We start from the raw sequence: 17,817 nt of genomic DNA on the forward strand, positions 1-17,817 counted from the left end.
TCTGGATCAAGGTCTCTTTGAGGGGTTTCTGCTGTTGGTAGGGTGGGGAGGTTGGTACTTCTCTTGCACAAGTTGGGGGGTGGTCAATGGTTTTGCTGCTGCTTGTGTGGGGAGAGTGGGGGTGCGGATTCAGGGCTTCGATGTTTCTCTCATTCATTCTATGGGGTTTCTTCTTTTGTGGATGACTGTGAAGAGTAAGATTTTCAGGTTGTATACTGTATACATTCTGATATTAAGTTAACCTTTAAACATTTGGATACTCTTCTAGACAAACTTCTGAACAGCGATCAATTGCAGACTGCAATTTTCCTTTGTGGATGTACCTTTGCGATAACTAAATGATCTGGCACTTTTGTGATCTCCTGGGATGTCTAGCGAAGATGAGAGTGGAGAATGCCATCACTGGAGATGGCAGTTTCGAGGCCTGATGGTGGAAAACAAACCCGTGATCAGTTCCATTACTCAGTGCCAAGATTAAAATTGTCCAGTTCCAAGCTCCTGTCACAATTAAGCAGCAGAGTGTCTCAATTAAATGAAGGGAATCCTGGCTATTTTCTCAAACAGTTTTTGTTTTTTAAGAGTCATCCCAATTAACCAATGACTCAATTAACCAGAATACACTGTATTCCAGAAGCATAGACATGCCAGGAGGAGTCAGTAGTGAGTGCTGTCTCTCCTGGACCAAGGATGGAAATGGTGCAGCCTCCTCCCCCTGGGTTCAGTCGTCCTTGCCGATTACTGTTTCTTCACCACCGCCGCATAGATCACCTCTGAAACACAAAAATCAGATATTAGTTCAGACAGTGAGGGAAGATTGAAGGCTGAGGATTGAAGGCTAAAGATTGAAGACTGAATGTTGGTGACTGAAGACTGAAGTTTGAAGAGTGAAGGTTGAAGACAGAGGATTGAAAACTGAGGATTGAAGACTGAAGCTAGAAGACTGAGGATTGAAGACTGAGGTTTGAAGACTGAGGATTGAAGACTGAAGTTGGCCTGCCCAGAATTTAAGGCCCAGGGTTGGCATGTCTAGAAATCCAAGACCTGATGTCTGTGAGTCCACTGGCAGCTGAAGGCCCGGAGGTGGTCTATCCCAGGGTTGGAAGCCTGACGGTGTGGGGGGTGGGGTGAGAGGGAGGGAAGGGCTTGTTTGCAGTGCTTGTTTTTCTCATGGTTGTTGTTCTCTTGTTGTTTGTGTTGCTCTGCTGAACATTGTGGGTGTGCGATGTTGGTGCCAGAACGTGTGGTGACACTTGTGGGCTGCCCCCGGCACATCCTTGTGTTGTGTTGGTTCTTTACGCAAATGACACATCTCACTGTCTGTTTCGATGTATGGGTGATAAATACATGAATCTGAGTCGGAGACTGGCCAGGCCTCTCTGATGAACAGGAAACTCAAAGGGCCTGTGCAGTCAGCTCACCATTCCCTATTCCTGTCTCGTACACCACTGTCTCCCAGCTAGTGTCCTCACCTGTGCAACAAGAGCATACAAAGTATACTTCCCTCCCCTTCTTCCCCCTCCTCCTCATTCCCCCTTCCCCCTCCCTCTCTCCCTCCCTTGCTCTATCCATCTCCCCCTTCCACCACTCTCTCCCTACCCACCTTGCTCTCCCCCTCTCCCACCCTTCACCCTGCTCTCACCCAGTTTCTCCCACCCTCACTCCTTCCTCTCCCCCTCTCTACCTCTCCCTCTCTCTGCCTTCCCCATTCTGTCCCTCTACCTCTCCCTCTCTCTGCCTTCCCCACTGTCCCTCACCTGTGCAACAAGAGCATACAAAGTATGCTTCCCTCCCCTTCTTACACCTCCTCCTCATTCCCCCTTCCCCCTCCCTCTCTCCCTCCCTTGCTCTATCCATCTCCCCCTTCCACCACTCTCTCCCTACCCACCTTGCTCTCCCCCTCTCCCACCCTTCACCCTGCTCTCACCCAGTTTCTCCCACCCTCAGCCCCTTCCTCTCCCCTCTCTACCTCTCCCTCTCTCTCTTCCCCACTCAGTCCCTCTCTCTCTCCCACTTCCCTTCTGCCTTTCCTTCACCCCCTTCTCTTTCTCCTTCGTCCCTCCTCTTTGCTCTCTTGTATTCCCTTTCTACTCCCTCACCTTCTCTCCCCTTTCCCCCTCCCTCTCTTTTATTCTCCCTCCCCTCTCCTCTCCCACTCTTCACTGCTTCTCCAGTCCTTCCCTCCAGTCACAGTGAGGTGGACTGCAGGATCCAGCGGCAGCCAGACACACACCCTGTGAGCGGAAGGGACGGGTGAATGGAGCAGTTGAAGGAGATCATTTTCAAGAATACCTTGAGAGAAAGCCTCACCTGGAGGTCCAGCTTCCTGCTTCTGCCCACCTGGAATTGAAGAAGAACTTTCTGTTAGTCAGCAGGATGACCTTGAAATGATCCAAGAAATGGTGAAAGGTAAGCGGAGACTGTACCTTGATCTTCAGCTTGTGGTTTGCTTGCTTTCTCACCTCTAATCAAAATAGTGGCATAAGTGCAGGAATCTGGCTGCTCTGTAAGGAGAGGGATTCGGCTGAATCGACAGCAAATTAAAGTCAGGAGTTGCAGTGTTATGTTGAAGCTGTATAAGGCATTGGTGAGGCCCAGTTTGGAGTATTGTGTGCAGATTTGAACATAGAACATAGAATAGTACAGCACATTACAGGCCCTTTGGCCCACAATGTTATGCTGACCCTCAAACCCTGCCTCCCATATAACTCGCCACCTTAAATTCCTCCATATACCTGTCTAGTAGCCTCTTAAACTTCACTAGTGTATCTGCCTCCACCACTGACTCAGGCAGTGCATTCCATGCACCAACCACTCTCTGAATAAAAAACCTTCCTCTCATATCCCCCTTGAACTTCCCTCCCCTTACCTTAAAGCCATGCCCTCTTGTACTGAGCAGTGGTGCCCTGGGGAAGAGGCGCTGGCTATCCACTCTGTCTATTCCTCTTAATATCTTGTACACCTCTATCATGTCTCCTCTCATCCTCCTTCTCTCCAAAGTGTAAAGCCCTAGCTCCCATAATCTCTGATCATAATCCATACTCTCTAAACCAGGCAGCATCCTGGAAAATCTCCTCTGTACCCTTTCCAATGCTTCCACATCCTTCCTATAGTGAGGCAACCAGAACTGGACACGGTATTCCAAGTGTGGCCTAACCAGAGTTTTATAGAGCTGCATCATTACCACGCGACTCTTAAACTCTATCCCTCCACTTATGAAAGCTAACACTCCATAAGCTTTCTTAACTACCCTATCTACCTGTGAGACAACTTTCAGGGATCTGTGGACATGTACCCCCAGATCCCTCTGCTCCTCCACACTACCAAGTATCCTGCCATTTACTTTGTACTCTGCCTTGTTGTTTGTCCTTCCAAAGTGTACCACCTCACACTTCTCCAGGTTGAACTCCATCTGCCACTTCTCAGCCCACTTCTGCATCCTATCAATGTCTCTTTGCAATCTTCGACAATCCTTTACACCACCAACCATTGTGTCGTCTGCAAACTTGCCAACCCACCCTTCTACCCCCACATCCAGGTCGTTCATAAAAGTCACAAAAAGTAGAGGTCCCAGAATAGATTCTTGTGGGACACCACTAGTCACAACCCTCCAATCTCAATGTACTCCTTCCAGCATGACCCTCTGCCTTCTGCAGGCAAGCCAATTCAGAATCCACCTGGCCAAACTTCCCTGGATCCCATGACTTCTGACTTTCTGAATAAGCCTACCGTGTGGAACCTTGTCAAATGCCTTACTAAAATCCATGTAGATCACATCCACTGCATTACTCTCATCTATATGCCTGGTCACCTCCTCAAAGAACTCTATCAGGCTTGTTAGACATGATCTGCCCTTCACAAAGCCATGCTGACTGCCCCTGATCAGACCATGATTCTTTAAATGTCCATAGATCCTATCTCTAAGAATCTTTTCCAACAGCTTTCCCACCACAGACGTAAGGCTCACTGGTCTATAATTACCCAGACTATCCCTATTACCTTTTTTGAACAAGGGGAAAACATTCACCTCCCTCCAATCCTCTGGTACCATTGCCGTGGACAACGAGGACATAAAGATCCTAGCCAGAGGCTCAGCAATCTCTTCCCTCGCCTCGTGGAGCAGCCTGGGGAATATTCCATCAGGCCTCGGGGACTTATCCGTCCTAATGTATTTTAACAACTCCAACACCTCCTCTCCCTTAACATTAACATGCTCCAGAACATCAACCTCACTCATATTGTCTTCACCGTCATCAAGTTCCCTCTCATTGGTGAATACCAAAGAGAAGTATTCATTGAGGACCTCACTCACTTCCACAGCCTCCAGGCACAACTTCCCACCTTTATCTCTAATCGGTCCTACCTTCACTCCTGTCATCCTTTTGTTCTTCACATAATTGAATAATGCCTTGGGTTTTCCTTTACCCTACTCACCAAGGGCTTCTCATGCCCCGTTCTTACTCTTCTCATCCCCTTCTTAAGCTCCTTTCTTGCTACCCTATATTCTTCAATAGACCCATCTGATCCTGGCTTCCTAAACCTCAAGTATGCTGCCTTCTTCCACCTGGTGGGAGGGTGGGAAGGAGAAGGCTGGTAGGTTCCAAGTGAAAAACTAATCAGAAGAAAGATCAAGGGGTGGGGGAGGGGATAGGCAGGGAGGGGATAGGCAGGAAAGGTGAGGAAGGAATGTAAGTGGAAAGCACTATGGATAGTAGAAGAAGGCAGAATCATGAGGGAGGTGATAGACAGCTGGAAGAGGAGGCAGAGTGAAAGCGGGATGGGGGAAGGGAGGGGGAGAGAATTACCGGAAGTTGGAGAATTCAATGTTCATACCAAGGGGCTGGAGACTACTCAGATGGTGCATGAGGTGTTGCTCCTCCAACCTGAGTTTGGCCTCATCATGGCAGTAGAGGAGGCCATGTATGGACATACCCCAATGGGAATTTTTCACCTGGCACCTACCAGCCTTCTCCTTCCCACCCTCCCCCCACCTTCTCTATAGGGCCCCTGCCCCCTCTTTCTTCAGTCCTGACGAAGGTTCTCGGCTCGAAATGTCGACTGCTTGTTTCCAGGGATGCTGCCCGACCTGCTGAGTTCCTCCAGCGTGTTTGTACGTATTGATTTGACCACAGCATCTGCAGTGTACTTTGCGTTTACAGTCTTAAGGTGCTTGGGAGTAGGTACAGAGGAGATGTCAGGGGTAAGTTTTCACAGACAGAAAGCGGTGGGTGTGTGGAATGCACTGCCAGCGGCGGTGGTAGAGGTGGATACAGTCGGGTCTTTTAAGAGACTCTTAGATAGGCACATGGAGCTTAGAAAAATAGAGGGTATGCTGTAGGGAAATTCTAGGCAGTTTCTAGAGTAGGTTACATGGTCAGCACGACATTGTGGGCTGAAGGGCCTGTAATGTGCTGTAGATTTCTATGTTTCTATGAGACTAGAACTAGAGGTCATAGGTTAAGTGTAAAGGTAAAATGTTAAAAGAAAACATAAGACCATAAAACACAGGAGCAGAATTAGGCCATTCAGCCCATTGAGTCTGCTTCACCATTCCATCATGGTTCATTTATTTTCCATCTCAACCCCATTCTCCTGCCTTCTCCCCATAACCTTTGACACCCTGACTAATTAAGACCCTATCAACATCTGCTTTAAATATATCCAATGACTTGGCTTCCACATCCGTCTGTGGCATTGAATTCCTCACCACCCTCTGGCTAAAGAAATGACTCCTCATCCCTATTCTTTAACAACATCCCTCTATTCTGAGGCTGTGTCCTCTGGTCCTAGACTTCCCCACTTTTGGAAACATGCTCTCCAATTCCGCTCTATCTAGGTTTTCAATATTCGATGATCAGCAGGCAGTCTGAGAAACGGTGAACGGTAAATGGAGATTGTACCTTGATCTTCAGTTTGACGTTTTCTTGCCTTCCCAGGTTCTGTTGGAATGCTGGCATAAGTGAAGGAATCTGACTGCTCTGTAAGGAGGAGAGTGATTAGTCCGAATCAACTAATGTCTGAAAGCAAGAAATGTTACAACACCTCGCAGCTCACATTTATATGGAGTTTTAAACTATCTACAGACTGTACAAGACCTTGGAGAGTGGTGTCCACAGGTACACAGTGTTGTCAAAAGAGTTTTGTATGATAGCCTTCATAAATCAAAGTATTGAGTCAGGTGTACAGGTGTACCTAATAAAGTGGCCATTGAGTGTAAATAAGATATTCTCAATTACTGACTCAGATCTGTTTCAGCACCTTTAGGAAAATTGAAAGGTTCTGTCGATCGTCTGATTAAGTTCTGAATACAAATTAGATAAAATTCCTCAGCAAATGAGGCACTGATGTTGACCTCTCTCACTGCAATTGAAGAGAACGCTGTCGTACTCACTGCCGTTGTCTTGTGCTGTCACAAAACACAGGATGGTCACAGGACAGAAGGAAGTTTGGCCCTTGGAGTTTATTCTGGGTCCTCATTCCATGGGACTTGCTTTTCCCCTGTGAATTAGCTGAAATGTTCAGGCTGTTTGTTTCTGTAGGCCTTACACATCTGAGTCTAAAACCTCTCCAGAGTAACACACTCAAATGCTAAAGGAACTCAGCAGGTCAGGCAGCATCTATGGAGGGGAATGAAGGTCTCATCCTGAAACATCAAACGTTTATTCCTCTCCAGAGATGCTGCCTCTTCTAAGAGGATCACAACCTTGTCATAGGGTTCGGAGGCCCGTGTGCCTCAATGACTCGGAAAGCTATGTTGGCTGGAGTTTAGGTTTTCTGCTTTGGCTCTTGGTAGGGTCAGCCATGCCAAACAGGTCAAGGGGCAGAGGCCGGTCTGAGAGAGGTCCACTGGTTCTCCAGTTTTGGGGTTCAGCTCAGGGCTAACAACCCTGACTGGTCAATCAAATCTGTTATGGAAACAGCAGTGAAGAATCCTTCTACATCTGAGTGCGATGGTATTCTTGAGTCTCCACTTGGGACCTGCGTGACTGACAGTTGTGAAAGCTACTGATATGATGAAGTAGGCCAGAGATGGAGGACCGCCATTGCTGCCCGAAACCTCAGTGGTGTAACAGACAGGAGAGTAGATAGGTACTGAGTTCCTGAATTGAACTGAACTGAATTGACATTATTACTTACATCCTTCATATATACGAGGAGTAAAAATCTTTACGTTACGTCTCCATCCAAATGAACAATGAGCAAATTATAGTAATTTATAATAAATAGTATGTACACCAGGATAGTCAATATAACATAGAAGTACAGTTGTGTCAGCATGAATTAATCAGTCTGAGGCCTGGTGGAAGAAGCTGTTGCTCCTGGCTTTTATGCTGCGGTACCGTTTCCCAGATGGTAGCAGCTGGAACAGTTTGTGGTTGGAGTGACTCGAATCTCCAATGATCCTTTGGGCCGTTTTTACACACCTGTCTTTGTAAATTTCCTGAATAGAGGGAAGTTCACATCTACAGGCTGCCTCATTATTATTTGAGATAATCAGTGTAGTGTCATCAGCATTGTAGGGTTGTATATGGTGACAGATGTGTACTTTGATAATGAATTTACTTTGAACTTTGAAATGTTAGCAGGAATTCAGCAGCACAAAGGAACAGAATTGTTGACATTTTGGATTGAGACCCTGCAAACCATTGATAATTTATTTCTCCCCCACAGACACAGTTCAACCCGCTGAATTTCTCTACCAGATTGTGTGTAATTCCAGTTCCCAACACTCTTGTCGCTACAAACGAGGTCAAAACTCTCAACCAGTAAGGTGCTGGTATTTACCTTCGTTGTTGCTGCTTGGGGCAATGTTGTCGTACAACGGGCTGCTGTCTTGCACTGTAACACAAATCAGAGAATCGTGTTCAAATTCAGGTTTAATTGTCATTCAGCCACACACATGTATACAGCCAAATGAAACAGCGTTCCTCTGGAGCCAAGGTGTAAAATACAGTCATCAACCGTCACACACTACACATAGCAAACACATAGCACATATACTGCTGTTAGAATAGGAAAAGCAATGTATAGTCACAAAATAATATTAGCACAAGTCCCTCAGTGTTAAGCATGAAGATTGGTGTTGCATGGGATGCTGTCCTGGAGCCATGTTTCTGTAAGAATAAGCATGTAGCAGTTCCTCATCTCACGCTTGTGCACCAGTGCAGATGCAGACCAATGCATTCCCATTTGTCTTCATCAAGTGAACACTGGAGGGCAGCACTGATAGCATACAGCAGGAGATTCAGCCCGACAATGTCCATACTAGCTCTTAGGAGGACAATTCTATCATCCCATTGATCCTTCTCTTATCCCCTGGTCCTGGACGTTATCTCCTGCCAATCCAATACTCTGTTGAATGCCTTTACTATTACAGATTTAGGGTCGAAACAATCTTAACCCCTCCCCTGCTAACTTCTGGCCAGCTTTTTCACACTATGCATCTTGGTTCAAAAGGGAACGGGTTCTCTCTTGGATTTATGGGTGAGAAACTGAAGTGCACATAGTAGACCATACTCCCTGCTCCGCCATTCCATAATGGCCAATTTATTTTCCCTCTGAACCCCCATTCTCCTGCCTTCTCCCTGTAATCTCTGGACCTGCTCCAATGTAGCACACGCTTCCTTAGATATGGAGTCCAAAACTGCTGACCATACTCCAAGTGCGGCTCGGCCGATGCCTCGTGCCTTGCAGAGGTGGAAATGCATTGGGGTATCAGGAGGTGGGCTGCTTCCCCCAGAGACACAGCCTCTGGCTTGCTTGGTGATTACAGAACTAGTCCAGATGTGTGCCTGCTCGGTGGTAAACTCCTCCCAAGGTATGAGGGACCCAAAGTGGTAATACGACTGAATATGTCCTGCAGAGCTCTGTGGGGAGCCATAGAGTGATGGGTGTCTCGGTTTCTTCAGCACCTGTATTTGCTGATTGTTGCCTTAACGAGAGTCCTTAACTGAATTGACTTTATTACATGAGGACTAAAAATCTTTACGTTACGTCACCATTGAAATGTGCAATGTGCAACTTATAGTAATTTATAAGAAATAGTAAGTAGAGCGGACAGTCAATATCATATAGAAATACAATTGTATCAGCATGAATTAATCAGTCTGATGGCCTGGTGGAAGGAGCCTGTTGGTCCTAACTTTAATGCTGTGGTACCATTTCCCGGATAGGAGCAGCTGGAACAGTATGTAATTGGGGTCACTCGGGTCTCCAATGATCCTTTGGCCGTTTTTACACATCTTTCGTTGTAAATGTCCTGAACAGTGGGAAGTTCACATCTACAGATGCGCTGGGCTGTCTGCACCACTCTGTGCAGAGTCCTGCGATTAAAGGAGGTACAGTTCCCATACCGGGCAGTGATGCAGCCAGTCAGGATGCTCTCAATTGTGCCATTGTAGAAAGTTCTTAGGATTTGGGGCCCATACCAAACTTCTTCGTCTGTCTGAGGTGAAAGAGGCGTTGTTGTGCCTTTTTCACCACACAGCCAGTACGTACAGACCACGTGAGATGCTTGGTGATGCTTATGCTGAGGAACTTAAAACTGCCTGAGATGAGGCCATCAATGTCGTGTCGTCAGCGAATTTAATTAGCAGGTTGGAGCTGTGGGTAGTGACACAGTCATGGGTTCCCAGAGAGTAAAGGAGAGGCCTTAGTACACAGCCCTGAGGGGCACCTGTGTTGAGGGTCAGAGGGACAGAGTTGAGGGAGCCCACTCTTATCACCAGCTGGGAATCTGACAGTAAGTCCAGGATCCAGCTGCACAAGGCAGGGTGAAGGCCGAGGTCTCTAGGCTCCTTGTCGAGCCTGGTGGTGGGGGGGCGGGATTCTGGTGTTGAATGCTGAACTGTAATCCAAGAACAGCATTCTCACATAAGCATCCTTCTTCTCCAGATGTGTAAGGACAGTGTGTAGAGCTGTGGCTATTGAATCATCAGTTGATTGGTTGTGTCGGTGGGTGAATCGTAGGGGGTCCAGTGTGGGTGGTAGCATGCTGCAGATGTTGTCCTTGACCAGCCTCTCAAAGCATTTGCTTATTACTGAGGTGAGTGCAACAGGACGCCAGTTGTTCAGACATGTTACCTTGGCCTTGTGTTTTCTGTTTAATCTGGTCAAGTTAATTGTGACTGGCACGGGTTTTCTGCTTTCCATGATTATTGAAAGGGGACTCTCATTTAGTGCTGAGTGGAGTGCTTGTGTTTGTGGAGAATGATTAGTCTCACAGTGTCGCTCGATCGTCTCTCTGATACTCTGTTGGTATTCCTATGTCTAATCCCTTGTTTCCGTCTCTTCGTGGGAGCACCTGGGTTCAGTCATACCGGCGTTCACTGTGACAGAATCTGCCGTTCCTCCACTCCGGTGTTCAGTTGTCGTCAGTGTTCACCATGACGGAGTCTGCTGTTCCTCCACTCCTGGGTTGAATTGTGCCGGTGCTCACCGTGACAACGAGGCAGACGGTCAGACTCCTGGTGGCAATGGCCACGGTCTGGCATGGCTTTCAAATGATGATTACTTCCCACTGACAGGCAGCCTCGAAAAGTTGTTGGCGCTCAACTGTCAATCGTCTACTGAGTCTAGTGTTCATTCTGATCAGAAGGGACAGCAGATCGCAGTCACCCTTCAGAGAGAGAGACATTCTTATATCCATTACTCTCACTCTCCTGAGAGCATCAGAATGGGAATGCAAGGGAATGAGAGGGTTACCGTATGAGGAATGTCCGGCAGCTCTTGGGCTGTGTTCCCTCGAGTTCAGGAGAATGAGGGGGATCTCATAGAAACATTCCCAATGTTAAAAGGCCTGAACAGATTAGATATGGCAAAGTTATTTCCCATGGTAGGGGAGTCCAGGACAAGAGAGCACAGCTTCAGGAATGAAGGACGTCCATTTAGAACAGAAATGAGGAGAAATTACTTTAGTCAGAGGGTGGTAACTCTGTGGAATTTGTTGCCACGAGCAGCTGTGGAAGCCAAGTTATCGGGTGTCTTTAAGGCAGAGAAAAATATGTTCTTATTAGCCAGGGTATGGGGAGAAGGCAGGGGAGTGGGGATGACCAGAAGAATTGAATCAGCCCGTGACTGAATAGCAGAGCAGACTTGATGGGCCAAATGGCCTACTTGTGCTCCTATGTCTTATGGTGTTAAGTGGTTATGTCACAAACACAGAAAGCCTACAGCACGATACAGGCCCTTCGGCCCACAAAGCCATGCCGAACACGTCCTTACTTTAGAAATTACCTCGGGTTACCCATGGCCCTCTATTTTTCTAAGCTCCATGTGCCTATCCAGGAGTCTCTAAAAGACCCCATCGTATCGGCCTCTGTGACCATCGCCAGCAGCCCATTCCATGCACTCACTACTCTCTGCGTAAAAAACTTACCCCTGATATCTCCTCTGTACCTACTCCCAAGCACCTTAAACCTGTGTCCACTTGTGGCAACTATTTCAGCCCTGGGGAAAAGCCTCTGACAATCCACACAATCAATGCCTCTCATCATCTTATACATCTCTATCAGGTCACCTCTTATCCTCCATCGCTCCAAGGAGAAAAGGCCGAGTTCACTCAACCTATTCTCATAAGGCATGCTCCCCAATCCAGGCAACATCCTTGTAAATCTCCTCTGCACCCTTTCTATGGTTTCCACATCCTTCCTGTAGTGAGGCAACCAGAACTGTGTATAGTACTCCAACATTACCTCTCGACTCCTAAACTCAATCCCATGATTGATGAAGGCCAATGCACTGTATGTCTTCTTAACCTGCGTGGCAACTTTGCGTGTCCTATGGACTCGGACCCCAAGATCCTTCTGATCCTCCACACTGCCAAGTGTCTTACAATTAATACTATATTCTACCATCTTATTTGACCTACCAAAATGAACCACCTCACACTCAACTGGGTTGAACTCCATCTGCCACTTCTTAGCCCATTTTTGCATCCTATCAATGTCCCTCTGACAGCCCTCCACACTATCCACAACACCCCCAACCTTTGTGTCATCAGCAGATTTACAAACCCATCCCTACAATTCCTCATCCAGGTAATTTATAAAAATCACAAAGAGTAGGGGTCGCAGAACAGATCCCCGAGGCACACCACTCGTCAACGACCTCCATGCAGATTATGACCCGTCTAGAACCACTCGTTGCCTTCTGTGGGCAAGCCAATTCCCCATTTACAAAGCAATGTTCCCTTGGATCCCATGCCTCCTTACTTTCTCAGTAAGCCTTGCATGAGATACCTTATCAAATGCCTTGCTGAAATCCATATACACTACATCTACTGCTCTTCCTTCATCAATGTGGTTAGTCACATCCTCAAAAAATTCAATCAGGCTTGTAAGGCACGACCTGCCTTTGACAAAGCCATGCTGACTACTCCTAATCATATTATACCTTTCCGAAAGTTCATAAATCCTGCCTCTCAAGATCTTTTCCATCAACTTACCAACCACTGAGGTAAGACTCACTGGTCTATAATTTCTATAACCTCTTCCCCAGGGCATCACTGCTCAGTACAAGAGGACATGGCTTTAAGGTAAGGAGAGGAAAGTTCAAGGGGGATATTAGAGGGAGGTTTTCTTACTCAGAGAGTGGTTGGTGCGTGGAATGCACTGCCTGAGTCAGTGGTGGAGGCACTAGTGAAGTTTAAGTGACTACTAGACAGGTATATGGAGGAATTTAAGATAGCAGGATATGTGGGAGGCAGGGTTTAAGGGTCAGCACAACATTGTGGGCTGAAGGGCCTGTTCTGTGCTGTACTGTTCTACGTTCCAGTGAATCCGAAGCTGCTCTGCTCTTTCCTCGGCTGGTGGAGCTCCCTGCCTGTTCTAGATTTGTTATTGATCGTTCCCCTGGGAGCCGTGACTGGTTCACCCCCTCGCGCTGTCAGCTCAGTACCTGACTGAGGCAGCTTCTGTTCCTGCTCCGATCGGGTCGAAGGTGGAACATTCCTGTTGAGAAAAGAACCGATATCATGAAATCACAGCATGTTCCCAGTTGTGGTTGTCCAAGATTACAACTGACCCAGTGGGCCAAGGAACAGCAGATCGGGTTTAATTTAATACGACAAAATGCAAGACCTCAGGTTCTGAGGAGTGTGGCAGGACAGAGTGACCAGGGAACACAGACTCTTAATTCCCTGAAAGTGGTGTCACAGCTAGACAGGGTTGTGAAGATACGCTGTTACAGCTCAGGGTGTCAGAGTTCAATTCTGGCATCCTCTGTAAGCAAGTTTTATGTTCCATCCTGAGTGCCTGTCCTGTGGGTTTCCTCCGGGTGCTCCGGTTTCCTCCCACAGTCCAGAATCATACAGGTTAGGGTCAGTAAGTTGTGGGCATGTTACGTTGGTGTTGGAAGCATGGCAACACTTGCCGACTGCCCCCAGCGCAATCTCAGACTGTGTTGGTTATTGACACAAATGACACATTCACTGTATGTTTCGACATGCCTGTGACAAATAAAGCTGATAGTCATGGAGTCAAGGAACAGTACACCACAGAAACAGACCCTTTGGCCCATCGAGCCCATGCCGAACCAGTAATCTGCCTCGTCCCATCGACCTGCATCTGAACCAAAGCCCTTCAATTGAAATTGAACCCACATGCACCACGTGCTGGCAGCTCGTTCCACACTCTCACCACCCTCTGAGTGAAGACGTTTCCCTCATGTTCCTCTTAAACTTCTCACCTTTTACCCTTAACCCATGACCTCTAGCTTCAGTCTCACTCAACTTCAGTGGAAAAAGCCTGCTTGCACTTACCCTATCTATACCCCTCATAATTTTGTATAACTCTATCAAATCTCCTCTCAATTTTCTATGTTCCCGATAACTCAGGTCCTCCAGACTCGGCAACATCCTTGTAAACTTTCTCTGTACTCTTTCAACCTTATTTACATCTTTCGTGTAGTTTGGTGACCAAAACTGCACACAATACTCCAAATTAGGCCTCACTGATGTCTTATACAACTTCAACATAACATCCATCTCCTTTACTCAATACATTGATTTATGAAGGCCAATGTGCCAAAAGCTTTCTTTGTATCCGTAACTACGGGTGACGCCACTTTCAATGAATTATGGACCGGTATTCTCAGATCCCTCTGTTCTACCACACTCCTCACTACCATACATTCACCATGTAAGGCCTACACTGGCTGGTTCTCCCAAACTACAACAGCTGGCACTTGTCTACATTAAGCTCCATCTGCCATTTTTCAGCCCATTTTTCCAGTTGGTCCAGATCCCTCTGCAAGCCGTGATAGTCTGTCTCACTGTCCACTACACCCCCAATCTTGGTGACATCTGCAAATTTGCTGATCCAGTTAATCGCATTATCATCCAGATGATTGATAGAGATGACAAACAATGGACCCAGCACCGATCCCTGTGGGACTCCGCTAGTCACAGGCCTCCAGTGACTAATCCGATCTCTGAACAAAGTCAGCACGCTGTGCTCGACCTGTGGGTGACAGACCTCCCATTCAACCCCAGCCTGGTCTCCGTATCGATTCACCTTACCTTTTCGTACCTCTGATGAAACCCATCAGCCAGAGGTGAACTGAAGAAATAAAAAGACAATCATTATTGTACTTAAAAACTGAAATCCGTGTTGTGCACCAAGAAGTGCAGAGTAAGAAAGGTGTGTAGACAAAAGGAACTCTGCCCCCTCCCACCACTGAATCCTCTCTCACATTCCACAGACACTCTCCCCCCACCCACTCAATCCCCTCCCACAGTCCAATGACTCTCTCCCCCCCACCCACTGAATCCCCTTCCACAACCCACCGACTCTCTCCCCACCCACTGAATCCCCTTCCACAGCCCACCGACTCTCCCCCATCACCCACTGAATCCCCTCCCACAGACCAATGACTCTCTCCCCACCCACTGAATCCCTTCCCACACCCCACCGACTCTCTCCCTCAGCCCACCAACCCTTCCCTCATCAGCCACTCTCCTTCATAGAGAGGAACAGTCATCTTCACTTGCCAGCCAGTTCTCCGCTCACCTTTCTTCTTCCAGGAGACTGCCAGGAGGACACAGACTAGGAGCAGGAGAACCAGAACGACCAGCACGTAAATGAGAGAGTTTGAGTTTGGGTTTGAGTTTGCTGTGAGACAGAGAGCAGCTTTAACACCAGACCTCAGTACAGTGCTTCCATTTTCATTGTGCCCTAGCGGCTTTCTCCCGATCAATACTAGAGTTGTGGAGACACACTGTACAGCCCAACAGACCCTTCGGCCCGATGGTCCATACTAACCAAGGTCATCATCCAAGGTCCTATTTGCAAGCGTTTGGCCCAAAACCTTCCAAATCTTTCCTATTTCAGACTATATATTCATTTAATCTTGTATTTTGTGGTGGTTTTTATTTCCTACACTCCACTGCTGCCACAAAACGACAAATTTCACAAAATAGTTGTGTGATAATTAACTTGCTTGTGATTCTATCCATGTACCTGTCCCACTGTCTTTTAAAATGGGTGACATTCATCATCTCGGACCCCCTCCAACCAGGACACGCCCTCTTCTCATTGCTAATATCAGGGAGGAGATACAGGAGCCTGAAGACTCACACTCAATGTTTCAGGAACAGCTTCTTCCCTCCGCCATCAGATTTATGAACGGTCCGTGAACCCATGAACACCACATCCATTTTGCTCTCCTTTTACACTACTTATTCATTTTTAGATATTTCTTATTGTAACTAACTTACTGTGACTTCACAGCTGCCTGTGGTAAAGAATTCCACAGATTCACCACTCTCTGGCTAAAGAAATTGCTCCTCATCTCTGTTCTAAAAGTACGCATCTCGATTCTGAGCTTGTGTCCTCTGGTCTTAGACTCTCCCACCATCGGAAACATCCTCTCCACATCCACTCCATCAAGGCCTTTCGCCGTTCAAAAGATTTCAATAAGGAAACACCTCATTCTTCTGAATTCTGGTGAAAACATCCTTGCTTTTATATTCTCCTCCTCTTGAAATGAATGTGAACATTGCATTTGCCTTCCTCACTGCTGACTCAACCTGCAAGTTAGCCTTTAGGGAATCCTGCACAAGCATTTCCAAATCCCTTTCTGCCTCAAATTTTTGTATTTTCTCTCCATTTAAAAAATAGTCAATCATTTCATTTCTTTTGCCAAAGTGCACGACCATACACTTCCCAACACGATTCCATCTGCTATTTCTTTGCCCATTCTCCTCATCTGTCTCAGTCCTTCTGTAGCCTCTCTACCTCCTCAAAACTACCTGCCCCTCATATCTTCATATCGTCTGCAAACTTTGCAACAAAGCCATCAATTTCATTATCCAAGTCATTGACACATGACGTAAAAAGAATCGGTCCCAACACAGACCCCTGTCGAAAACCACTAGTCACCAGCTGCCAGCCAGAAAGGGCTCCCTTTATCCCCACTCTTTGTCTCCTGCCAATCAGTCACTGCTTAATCCAAACTAGTATCTTTCCTGGAATACCATGGGCTCATCGCCTGTAAAGCAGCCTCATGTGTGGCACCTTGTCAAAGAGCTTCTGAAAATCCAATACACAACATCCACCAATTCTCCTGCTTGTGAGTTCTTCAAAGAATTCCAACAGATTTCTCTGTGACGCACCATCAATAACTCTCGGAGACTGGAAGTGAACGATAGGCTTTTATTAGCAGCAAAAAGGGAGCATGACATCTTGGAGACTGAGGGAGGAGCAGTGCCCCAATCGCCTCTATACAGGGGTCTGTGGGAGGAGCCACAGGAGCAGTCAGCAGAGGGGTGTGTCCAGACACGTATACATAGTTTACCACAGTGTGCCACCTTGTCAAAGAGCTTCTGAAAATCCAATACACAACATCCACCAATTCTCCTTTGTCTATCCTGCTTGTGAGTTCTTCAAAGAATTCCAACAGATTTCTCAGGCAAGATTTCCCTTAAGGAAACCATGCTGACTACAGCCCATTTTATCATGTACCTCCAAATACCCTGAGACCTCATCCTTAATAATTAGCTCCAACATCTTCCCAACCACTGAGATCAGACTAACTTGCCTATAGTTTCATTTCTTCTGTCTCTCTCCCTTCTTGAATATTGGAGAGAAATTTGCAATTTTCCCATCTTCTAGAACCATTCCAGAATCTAGTGAATCTTGAAAGATCATTACTAATGCCTCCCCAATCTCTTCAGCCACCTCTTTCAGAACTCTGGGATGTACAGCATCTGGTCCAGGTGATTTATCTACCTTCAGATTTTTCAGTTTCCCAAGAACATTCTCTCTAGTAATGGTAACCTCACACACTTCATGACCCCTGACTCCTGGAACTTCCACCATACTGATACCATCTTCTGCAGTGAAGACTGATGCAAAATACTAATTCAGTTCATCCGCCATTTCATTGTCCCTCATTACCACCTCTTCTACATCGGTTTCCAGCGGTCCAATATCCACTCTCGCCTCTCCTTTACACTTCAAATATCTGAAGAAACTTTTGGTACATTCTTTAATATTATTGGCTAGCTTACTTTCATATTTCATCTTTACCTTCATAATGACTTTTTAGTTGCCTTCTGTTGATTTTTAAAAGCTTCCCAATCCTCTAACTTCCCATGAATTATTGCTCTATTATATGCTCCTTCTTTGGCTTTTATGTTCTCTTGTTAGTCATGGTTGTGTCATCTTGCCTTAAGAATACTTCTTCCTCTTTGGGATGTATATATTTTGTGCCTTCCGACCTGCTTCCAGAAATTCCAGCCATTGCTGTTCTGCCGTCATCCCGGCGAGCGTTCTTTTCCAATCAATTCTGGCCAGCTCCTCTCTCATGCCTCTGTAATTC

Source organism: Hemitrygon akajei, chromosome 6 (assembly GCF_048418815.1).
Source record: "Hemitrygon akajei chromosome 6, sHemAka1.3, whole genome shotgun sequence".
NCBI lineage: Eukaryota > Metazoa > Chordata > Chondrichthyes > Myliobatiformes > Dasyatidae > Hemitrygon > Hemitrygon akajei.